General features: G+C 29.3%; 1 protein-coding gene across 3 annotated transcripts in view; it reads right to left on the bottom strand.

Annotated features, from left to right (window-relative positions):
- LOC129960302 (cyclin-dependent kinase-like 4) overlaps positions 1 to 10,696 on the bottom strand; it is a 76,382-nt gene extending 65,686 nt beyond the window's left edge. Inside the window, exon 1 of one of the 3 annotated variants that reach the window (XM_056073631.1) lies at positions 10,378 to 10,696. The gene's annotated coding sequence lies outside the window, so the exon portion shown is untranslated. The remainder of the gene's footprint in view (positions 1 to 10,377) is intronic. The other 2 variants (XM_056073629.1, XM_056073637.1) reach the window with 2 other exon arrangements.
- Between the last annotated feature and the right edge of the window lie 853 nt (positions 10,697 to 11,549).

Raw genomic sequence — 11,549 nt, forward strand, 5'->3', positions numbered from 1 at the left:
CTTTTGAATAATTTTTCTAGTATTTCTTACATATATTTAAAATAATTTACATTATTGATGTTGGAAAATAAAAAATTCCCAGTGTAGGGCTAATTTCTTATTCCTAATTTCCAAAAAAAATGCCTTTGAAGAAATTTATTAAGAAAACGTTTTTTGGAATAAAATAAAATATTGCAACAATGTTTTTTCAATGTTTTCAATCCCATTCTATTTCTTTTCATTGATATTGCTACAATCTAATTATTTTGCAAGTTTTCTGATCTCTAATCTCTTTTTTTTTTTTTTTTTGCTGCTGTTTTGTTTTGCACTTTTACAATTCAAGTAATTTTTTCAGTAGAACTGTGTTACAAACGAAAAGCTAAGAATTCGAGCTTTCAACTTTTAACGAGTTTAAATAATTGAATGAAAATTTTCTCTTTAATTTTTTTTTTTTTTTGTCTATGTACCTTCGCAGCAATTTTAAGAACTTCATTTCATTTTCGGTTGTTTTACTCGATAAAATTTAAATTCAGAGTTATATGTCTATTAATAATAGTCAAGTTACTAAGTTACAGATGAAATTCAATGAAAATGCTTGTAAGATCGCAATGGTGGATAACTTTTTATAGCAAAGGTGTTGTAATTTTTAACCTTACACTACGTAATGATATAAATTTAAACATTTATGTTTTTGCTTTGTTTAATTAATCTTGAATAATCAAACTGTGCCGTATGGGAGACACCGTTTTCCCATTCCAACTGTGGCTACCATGGAACCCGGCGCATGCGCAGTTTTTCTAGAACTTTGATATGTTTCTACTTATACTTAGCCATTCAGGTTTTGTGGGATCAGATTAGAGATGTAACTAGGGATGACGAATATTTTCAGAGCGGTTATTACGTAACCAATATCAAAAAGTCACAAATACAAGTGATCAATACTTTTCAAAGAGGGGTGTGATTCAAATCCTTGATACGATCTTACTGATGATATTTCGATTACAGGTTTTGGATAACGACAGAAAGTAACAATCGATACGATATCACTAAAATTTGCCGGAGCGGTGACTTTACTGGAAAGTAAGAATCGATACGATCTGTCCAATGGAAGCTCTCGAAAGAAATCTGTGATTGGATTGAAAAGTGAACAGACCGGTTATTGGAATTATCGTATCGTATCGTATCATTGAATTGCATATCACTGAAATTTATCGGAGCGGTGATTTCACCGGAAAGTGCTAGGCTTCACTGGAAAGTGCGAAGTCACCGTTCCACTTAACGGGAGTGACCGATATTCGTATTTGATGATGCGCTATTCCATACAGATCATTTTTAATTGCTCGTGACATGATTGACTTTGATTACATGTACTCTGTTTACTGCTGGCGCCATCTATTGGTAGAATATAGGACTAAAGTAAACATTTTAAAGAAATGACATATATTTTTAACTCATCTTTTCCAGAAAATGGTTCACTCTAATAAATAAATTAAATAAATAGTTTTGAGAAAAAAAAAAAAAATTTAAGAAGTAAGCTGAAACAGATAAATTAATTCAATCACACGTTAATTAAATTAGTAAATTAAGTATTAATTACAATTAATAAATTTTATATTTAATATTAAGTAATAATTTTTAATTAATAATATGATTGAAATAACAGATATTTGCGCGGGTAATCTACTTTCTAATTTCATGCTGTCTTTTAAGCTATTATAAGCTCAGTTTCTTATTCTTCTTGAAAACTGCACAAATAATAAACAGAATCGTCTTCCTCAGCTTTCAACTATGAAAGAAAATCATGTGATTAAATATTTGGTAAAAGGTTGAAAATTGTTTTAATTTCATTGTAACAATGAAAACTGTTGTTGAAAATTGTACAAAAAAAATCACAAAATTCAGTAAAATTTTCTTAATTAGTGTGATTAAAACTGTGTTATAATGTGTAAATGGGTGCAATTAAAAAGATCTTTTTAATTTTAAAATGGCGTTAAAATAATTTTTGTGCAATAATATTTTTGGAAGTTACTGCGGGAAAACGACAAAATTTCACTTTATCTTTGATTAATTAAAATTTAAAGGAAATTACTATGGGAGACATATTCTCATTCTCCAAAGTATTTATGCACCAAATTTGGTAACTTTAGGTCGGATGGTCTAGCTTACAGAGCACTAACACACACATATTCGAATTTATTAACAGTAACGAGTTATCAATGGAGCATATATAAGTATTAAAATATATTTTAAACATATATTGAACAAAATGAAGATTTTTATCATAAATGCAATTCGAAATGTTATCTCTTCAAAAAAAATCTTGATTTAATTTGCTCAGAATAAAAATACCTGCTATCTGCTACTTTCCACGTTAAGTCAATACCCTTTGGGAGAAATATCCTTATTTATTAAAGGATGATGCGTAGCAAAATAATAATAATAATGGCTATATTCAATCAAATAAAGTTGATTATACTTAAACAAATAACAGCAAACATTTTCCGTCCATATAGAAGTTACAATGAAAACACAATGCATTTACAAATGTAAAATGCATCCAGTTCTATCAAAGATTAGGAGAAGCATATTCCCTCCCTCAGTGCGGCATAATAAATTGCATTTTATCATTCAAAATAAAAATTCATTTAAACTGTATTCTGAACAAAACGCAAAATCTGACAAAAAAAAAAAAAAAAAAAATTCTCTTTTAATAGTAACCCTTTCCTGAAAACCAGAAAAAAAAAAGACAGCGCAGATAATACATTTTTTCAACTTAATATTTAATGTTGATATAAATTTGAACTCAGGAGTTTAAAGTAAATCATAAGTTATATTTTAGATACCAAACAGTGGGGGAAAATCTGTGATTTCCCCACAGCCAAATCACTTTTCGGCCAATATTTCGGATATATTTCGGCCAATAAAGTTCAATTCCTTGAGTAAAAACTAAAAATATGTATCAAAATTTAGCTAAATAGGGTCATAATTTGCAGTTTATTGAAAAATAACATAGCGCTTATCTTATAAATAATTCTTATCAAATTACCGCATGAATACCAATAAACCATTCTACGACGAATTTTTGTTCATTTATATTTTGAACTAAAACCTGTGAAAAACTGACCCAAGAGTACTGCATTCAGTAGATTTTTATTCACATCACACAGCCAGTAAATATTACCCAGGTTTGGAATCCTCCCAATTTGGTTACTTCCCAAAACACTTTTTAAGCAACACATAAAATTATTGCGAATGACTTATAATTATAAACAGGAATAGTAGATAATGTATTAAGAGACATGCAGCTATTATTTCAGATCTGTATAACACGCAAAGCAATGATATGTTTTTTAGAAGATTCCAAACTCAAAGCTTATTATAAAATGTGAAGTAAAAAATAGTGAAAAATGAGAAGAGCGTTTAAGTTTAAAAGGAAAGCTCATGTCTGTTTCCATTTTCTTATTAAAATGAGGAGGCAAAATAGAAATAAAATATTAAGATTATGTAAAGTTTCACCCCGTAATTTTTGCACTATAAAAACGGCTGCTTTTTACTTTCTCATATACGAAGTATAGAAAGTATTATAACCGAGAAAAAAATTCAAACTTCCGTTTTTGACGAATCGCTACGTTTTAGACCCTCCCTTTGTTCGAAAAACACATTTTAAAAATTATCTGTCTGTCTGTGACAAAGATAACTAAAAATAGCTTTGAGTTATACAGATAAAATTTGGTATATGATTTTTACACCAAATTTGTAAATTTCTATCAAATTTTGAGCAAAATTCATTGAGAGGAAATTTGTATGTTCGGCTGTTATATTATATATTTTAACAGTCTGTTCGGCTGTTATATTATATACTAGCCGCCTTTGGCGACCAGCCGGTTCGCCAATCTTAATGTTCGTTAAAATTTTAATAATTAAATATTTTATGCAATTCCAACTTTAATAGATTCTTCAGCAAAACATTTTAAAACTTCAAATTTTGATAGTCATATAATTTACTCATAATATTATATAGGCCTTCAGTCACAACGTGATATGTATCTCTCTCATTTTCTGTTACCCCTCGTAGAATTTATGCTTTAAATTAAAGTGTAAATGATTAATCTGCAATTAATATAATAATATTTTTTACTGAAACAAAGCATTTTTTTAATAATATGATTACTGATAATAGAGTCACTGAGCGTTTAAACTTTATGGGCACTAAAGAATATCTTTCTTAATTTATATAATATCTCAAGAATTTGTCAACAAAATTTTCTCAGATTCATCATGAACGGATCGATTCATTAACAATGTTTTATTTTAAATGCATCTAACACTAAGAAAATAAAATGAATCGTTTAAAATAATCGGTCGAAAACAGGTTTAAAAAAACTACTTAAAAAACGATGTACTTAAAACTATAAGCATATATAAAAAAATATATATAACTAACATAAATACAATTTAATTACAAAAGCATGCAACTAACCTAAAAATAATTTAAATCATTGAAAACAGGTTAAAAAAACTACTTAAAAAACGATGTACTTAAAACTATAAGCATATAAAAAAAATATATAACTAACATAAATACAATTTACTTACAAAAGCATACAACTAACCAAAAAGTAATTTAAATCGTCCATTGATAATGGTTGCCATGCCAACAATCAGAATGCGCATGCGTGAATTTTCTTCGCCAGCTCCTGTAACGCAAATGCGTGAATTTTTCTACGCCAGTTGGGGTAACGCTATGCAGATTATACATTTTTAATTTCCTTTATTCTCTGTTATTTTAATTCAAAAGTACTTCAGAATGAATCTGAAACATGGATTAATTAACAATGTTTAATTTTAAATGCATAAAACATTAGGAAAATAAACAGAATCGTTTGAAATAATCCGCCGTAAAATGTTAACCCTAGCCTTATTACTGTTGGGAGAAAAAACAAATTGCCTTACTCATTTGGCGGTGGGGAAAATGGAAGATTTTTTTTGGCGAAAAAGTTGGCGGTGGGGAAAATGGAAGATTTTTTTGGCGGGAAAGTTAGTTTTTAATTAATAATTAAAATTCTAATTAAAATTTCAAAAAAAGGGACCCCAGGTGCACATTCCCGACCTCTAAGGTATACATGTACCAAATTTGGTAGCTTTATGTCAAATGACCTGGCCTGTAGAGCGCCAACACACACACACACACACACACACACATTGAGCTTTATTATAAGTATATAGATTTCAAATATATTTTAACATGATAATTGCAAAACGAAGAGAGATATATGCAGAAAATTCGGTACACAGATTTGAGATCTATAGTGTAGACATCTATCAAATTTTGAGTCAAATCCAACAAGGGAATGTCCATCTATCGGTCTGTACTTTCAGAAGTATGTAAATGTGATAACTCAAAAAAGTAATGACTTTGATGTATCACATTTGGTATGTGATTTTGTGACTGCAATTATTGTTCTGTGTCAAATTTTGGTTTCAATCGGATAAGAAAAAATGCGTAAAAGCACAAATTCGATTTTCCAATATTATTAACTGCAAGCCAGAGATTAAAAGCAGAAAAACTCGCCTATTATCGCACGATAGATTCACTAAAAATGCTAAATTAACATCAAAGGTTAATATTTCGTAATTATTGTACGTCAATGCTATGCAAGGCGTTCTCTGCCTTACCCAAGGTCTTCCATTTTTTACGGGGGGGGGGCAGATAACACCATTATTAGAAAGTATGTAGAAAATTTAGGGCAGATCCTCCCCGTTGGTTTATTTCTCGGCTACTTTCATTTGGATAGGAAAAAATGACATTCGAAAAGCTATGGCTATTATAAAACATACTAAGTAATACCCAGTATTCCTACCAGTGACCTTGTGGACTACGTCAATGAATTATTCAAAAAGAAAAATCAGAGAAAGAGGGTCATGGGTTCTATTCTGCTTGTTCTCTAAACCACCATGAATAAAAAACTGCAGAATGTTGGAAGCGTTCCTCGAATCTAAACAGAAATATGGACCAGTTTCTCCCAAAATTTTTCTAGCAAAGAAATCTACCTTAAGAATTTCAAGCTAGATCAAATTACTACCTCAGTACCTAGGCGCTTCAAAGTTGCTTTAACCAATGAAAGATGTCATACTTTTTTATCATGAGTCTGATTTATGGATATTGATAGATATGCCAGATTGAGTGAGATTAGAACCATCACCACATTTCTAGCTCACACGAAAATGACGACAAAGATTATTCGCAGCTTTCATCAAGAAATTTTGATTATTTTTTTAAGACACGCGGAACTATTTTTTGAGACCTAGTATGATATTTATTCATAATAAAATTATGAATGTCTTTAATCTTTCCCCGAAATTTTAAAAATTTTAAGTCCATTATTCAAACTGATTTCTACGATCAAAATAACTAGGCTCTCTTATTTAAAGTACAAACAGTTAAAATTTGAGAGATATGACCAGACCTTTTTACATGAGTCAACGTTTGGTCAGGGCTCAGGAGACGGCTCTAGTCTCTACCTTCAAAAGAATGTGCAATCAAACCATTGCTTTTATAGAGAAAACTTTAGCTGAAAATAATTTTTTAAAACTCATCACGAAAGAGAACCCATTAAAACCTATTTTTAAAATTCATCTTAAAAGAACCCTATTTTATTAATATACTAAAAAGTATGATTTTTTTATATTAATTTTTACCCACTTTTTAATTTTTAGATCATTTTTGTACACTCACTATCAAAAGGTTGCAACTTATTTTATATTTATGCTGATTCATAATATTCTTATTTCAGTTGAAGATTATCGCTTTATTTTTAATACTATATTTTTATTTTGTAATTTGTATTTCATATTTTTTTCTGTTAGTGGGTCTCCATTTGTTTCAAACTGATTTTAGTGATTAGATTTTATTTGAATGTTCGCGAACATTATCAATAGTGAAGATCTCACTGCAAGGAAAAATGTTCATGTTATTACATACTTATATTTGAAGCATACTACAAATAATTTATTTTTCTATCTTAAGTACTGTGAGAACGTACATGAAATTTTCTACTACATCTATCGTTAGTTAATCTGTGATAAGAGAGAGATCAATACAAGATCTGAGATATCCTTAACAGGACAAAAGTCCATCTAGACGGATCCATCTTCAAGTAAATAATAATAGAGTGAGTAAATTTTAAATTAAAATAAAATATTTTTTGTAAAAAAATGAAGTCTGATTTGATTTTTTTAAATCCAAATTCCGTACTGGAACTTAAACAGCGATTATATTCGAAAATAATAAAGCATGAAAATAATAAAACATATCGCACCTGAGCCATGCACTTTCCACCCAGTAACAAGAAAACAAAAAGAAGTTAGTTTCAACAATCTCCAAGTCTATATACAAGGCAGATCTACGATGGAAACGAATTTCGAGCCCACAGTCCTCCGCTCCGAAAGCCAAGATTCTACGAATAAATCGGGCCACTGTAGCTTGGTGGTAAGGTCTCGGCTTCGGAACAGGAGTTTCAGGTTTGATACGCGATTCCATCGAAGAACCATCGTGGAAGCGGGTCAAGTGTTCGTTAAATCCACCTAGGCTAAATGTCTTTCCGCTGGTGTGTGTCAAAGTTTGGAGAGGGGGTGCCAACTCAAGTGTCGTCTTCGTCATCGGACCGCGGTTCAAAATTATGAGGTCCATTCCAAAATAGCCCTAGTGTTGCTTTAAAACGGGACGTTAATATAACTAAACTAAATTAATGAACAAATCAACATAGCTTACGAGGAGGGGAAAAAGAGGGAATTTTTCTATATAATCAAGTTTTAAATATACAAACTTCCACAGTAAATAATATGACATACACTCATACTTTTATGTAAGAAATTTTACGAATTACAATTCAAAAATTCCTTTAAAAACATTAATTGCACTAAAGAGATGCATAACTTTATACGTTCCATTCAACCGTCTTTGATTGGCCAAAGACTTAACGCATTAGATCTGTGTTGGTTTGGTAGTCAAGTCCTGCCAAAAGCCTCAGGGTTCAAAACTCCGACTCAGCAAAGATACATTGTGGGTCACATTCATGCTACAGCTGCTATCTATGTTCAAACGTCCTTCCGCTGGTGTGGCGTGGCAGCTTCGAGTTGGATATTGGCTGAAGCAGCGTCCTCATGATCAGAGCATAGTTCAAAAGTATGAGATTCACCTTAAATTGTCCTGATATACGCAAGTATCAGTAAGTCATCTAATATTAAAGTAACAGAGGGAAAAAACAAAACAAAACCGGGGATTTGCTAAAATTATCCAAAAAATTGGAGCACTGAGAAAATTTATAACAACATTTAATGAAAAATATGTGAGTAAGGCGAAATATTCACGCAACAAAATGAATTGCAATTTATATGCAACGCTACAACCGAGTTGCTCCAAAAATAGATTGGAACATTTCTACATTATGTATGGCCGAGACAAGAGGATTATTTCGATATTTAAGATAGCGCGTATTTCATATTTCAAATAAATAAATACCTTTAAAGTCCAATAAGTGTAATCTCCAATCAGATGTTAAAAAAATTTCAGTTAGAAAGAATTTTTCTAATTGATAAATCTACATAAAACTCGGAAAGAATTTTACAATTAGTCTTTAATTACACATAGAGTTTGCCCCTTGTTTTAAATAAATATCTTAAAAGATGAGTAAAAAAATTAGTTTTTTACTATTCTATCTGTATATAAATATAATTAAAAACAGTTTTTACAAACACACTTTTGATAGCAATCTAACCAACAAATTTTTTTATTTTAATTATTTTCTGCATTTTAATTTTGAAACCTTTTGTTTTTCAAACTTATAATTTGGCGACTCCACGGGCATGTAATGAAAATTTAATTTAATTAATAATTGATTAATAACTAACATTAGAATATAATAATGTAATGTCATCGAGAATACACAAGTACAAAAATTTTTAAACCTGAAGCGTATCAGAAATCCTTATGTATCTCAATTGGTATAAAAGAGTGAAAAATTGTTTAACAAAATTCTATCTTTAGAGATATGAAACAAAAGTTAAATAAAAAAAAAATTAAAAATTAAATGAATCAAACTAATCTAGATTTTATTTTGATATCCCGTACATTTGAGTTTTCAATTTATTTTTAATTTTGAACTAGTAGTGGAATTGAAAATTACCCAATTAATTTTAGTACTTACTTTCACACTCTTTTTTATCTTAATATTTTCGCAAAATAAGAATTAACACAAAAATCACAAAAAAACCCTCACATTAGCGTTTATCATGAAACGTTTATTAATTATATGCTTTTCAATAAAAATCTGCCATGATTCAAGTAGCTAATTATTTGTAAATATCTGACACATATACCCATTTAAGAATGATTAATTTATACAAAATAACTTCATGTACACTGTAACTATCAAATTCGATATGATTTTTTTTCACCGAGGTTGAAGGAAAAAAGTTAATACATAGTTGAAATGTCAACATTTCTTATGAATGATATACTGAATTCCTTTTCCAAAAATAAATCTCTTTATTAAGAATTTCAACAAAGATTATTTTATATCAATATGTAAGTAATCTAACACGAATGATAATATAATCGCATATTTTTCGATTCTTTTTTCAACAGCACTAGTTCTTAAAAACGAAAATATAAATAAATAAATAAAAGTTTATAGATTCAAAGGATTATAGCAGAAATGTACAATTTCCTGATTTTAAGAATTTGTACATAGTACATAGAGTACATAGTTTAAGAGTTTGTACATAGTTTGTATCATGTGAATCGTATAAACTAAATATATTTTTGTTCATTTATCAAGAACGGAATAATATATGAAAATAAAAATTCACAGTATAAAATGAACTGTATAATTTGTTTCATTTTAAGAGCTTGTGAAATGAATGGACGAATAACTGCTCTAAAGTAACTTCAATAAAATAATAATATATGTTTACATCATTTTCCTACTGACACCAATTTTTAATATTTGAGGAGAAATATCAAAGCACAGTTACCTCTATACAAAATTCCGGTAACAGAGTAAAATATATAGAATTCCGGAATAGCTCATAGTTGTTTTCATAAATAAATATACACTCTTACTTGAATAAAAAAAAACACTGCTTATATTTGCATTATTAATCTATTGACAATAATTCTCAATAACAGGAGAAAGTAATAATAAAACTTACTCACTAGAAAAATTCAGGGAGAACTGTAATGTTTCATGATTTTAGGAACTAGTAGCATTTTATAACTTTAACTAACTACACTTACTTGGATAGCATAAATGATTGCATTGATTTCCATTATTTTCCTATTGACATAAACTGTCATTAATGGGATGGGGGGTGAGGGGATATGAAAATTAAACTTACCTTTACAAAGAATTCTGACAAGAGAGTAGGATTTCCGGATTTTTTGGAGCTTGAGCGCAGGTTGTTTCGAAACTGTTCTACCTCCTCTTACACGAATGACAGAAAATAATGTCCATCAATATTTTAGATGCATTGTTTAGACATGCAAAGAAAAATAAAGAGATTGACGGATTACTTTTCCTATAGTTCCGATTTTCTCTCAGAGTTCATTCACACCGGGCGATGCGGGCGCCACCATTCAGAATTTCGGAGACCCACTGATTCGTTATGGAGTGAAAGTGGATTATGTATTCACTGTTAATTTTACTTACGTGTAATATCAATCGATTTCTTTTGTTTTGTTAGTAGAGCGGTTACATAGCGTTTAATCCTCAACAAGATGATTTTCCCGACGATGCAGCTGTCGATTTTTGCAGCTGCGTTTTCGCAAAGCATTTTGTCGCAGATGACGATTTTCAGCTCTGTTGCTGCTTCGCGAAGTTAGAAATCTCTCATTAATTTAATGCAGAATTAGAACGGTCATTAAATAAAGATTCGGGATTTTATTCGTTTTGTGAAAAGCTAATATAAAACATTTATTTAATTTTAATAATTAAGCAATGAAAAGGAATACTTGTCAGATTTCAAAAGAAATATCAAGGAATAAAGGCAAGCATAAAATAATTAAATAAAAATGTCAGAGAATAGAATACGCCTATTTAGTAAATAAATAAAAGTACACATAGAAAAGCATTTGAGTTTTAATAAGAATATATAGACTTTGTGGATAGAAACTTAAAAGTAAATAGATAGGGAAAATCTTTATTTTTTTTTTTTTCGTAATAATAAAAAAGGAGGTAAAAATTATGGGCATTAAAATTCATCTCTTTTTCTAAAAAAGTCAATTCTTCTATTTCAGATTTAAAGCCGAATTTAAAAAAATTATTTATTTTTATTTTTTATGGTATTTAATCAGAGAAGTTTGCACAACTACGAGCAGAAAATATTTGAAATGTTTTTAAAAAAAACTATCGGTATTGTCACTATAAAACTATCGGCATTTCAAATAGACGATGTAGAGAAAGTTTCAAGGTATATCCTTAAATAACTAATAAATATTATTTAAAAATTGATGATATTTAAATATTTAATATATTTTAATAGAATTTAATTTTAAACATTATGTAATCGAT

This window comes from Argiope bruennichi, chromosome X2, assembly GCF_947563725.1.
Source record: "Argiope bruennichi chromosome X2, qqArgBrue1.1, whole genome shotgun sequence".
Taxonomy (NCBI): Eukaryota; Metazoa; Arthropoda; class Arachnida; order Araneae; family Araneidae; genus Argiope; species Argiope bruennichi.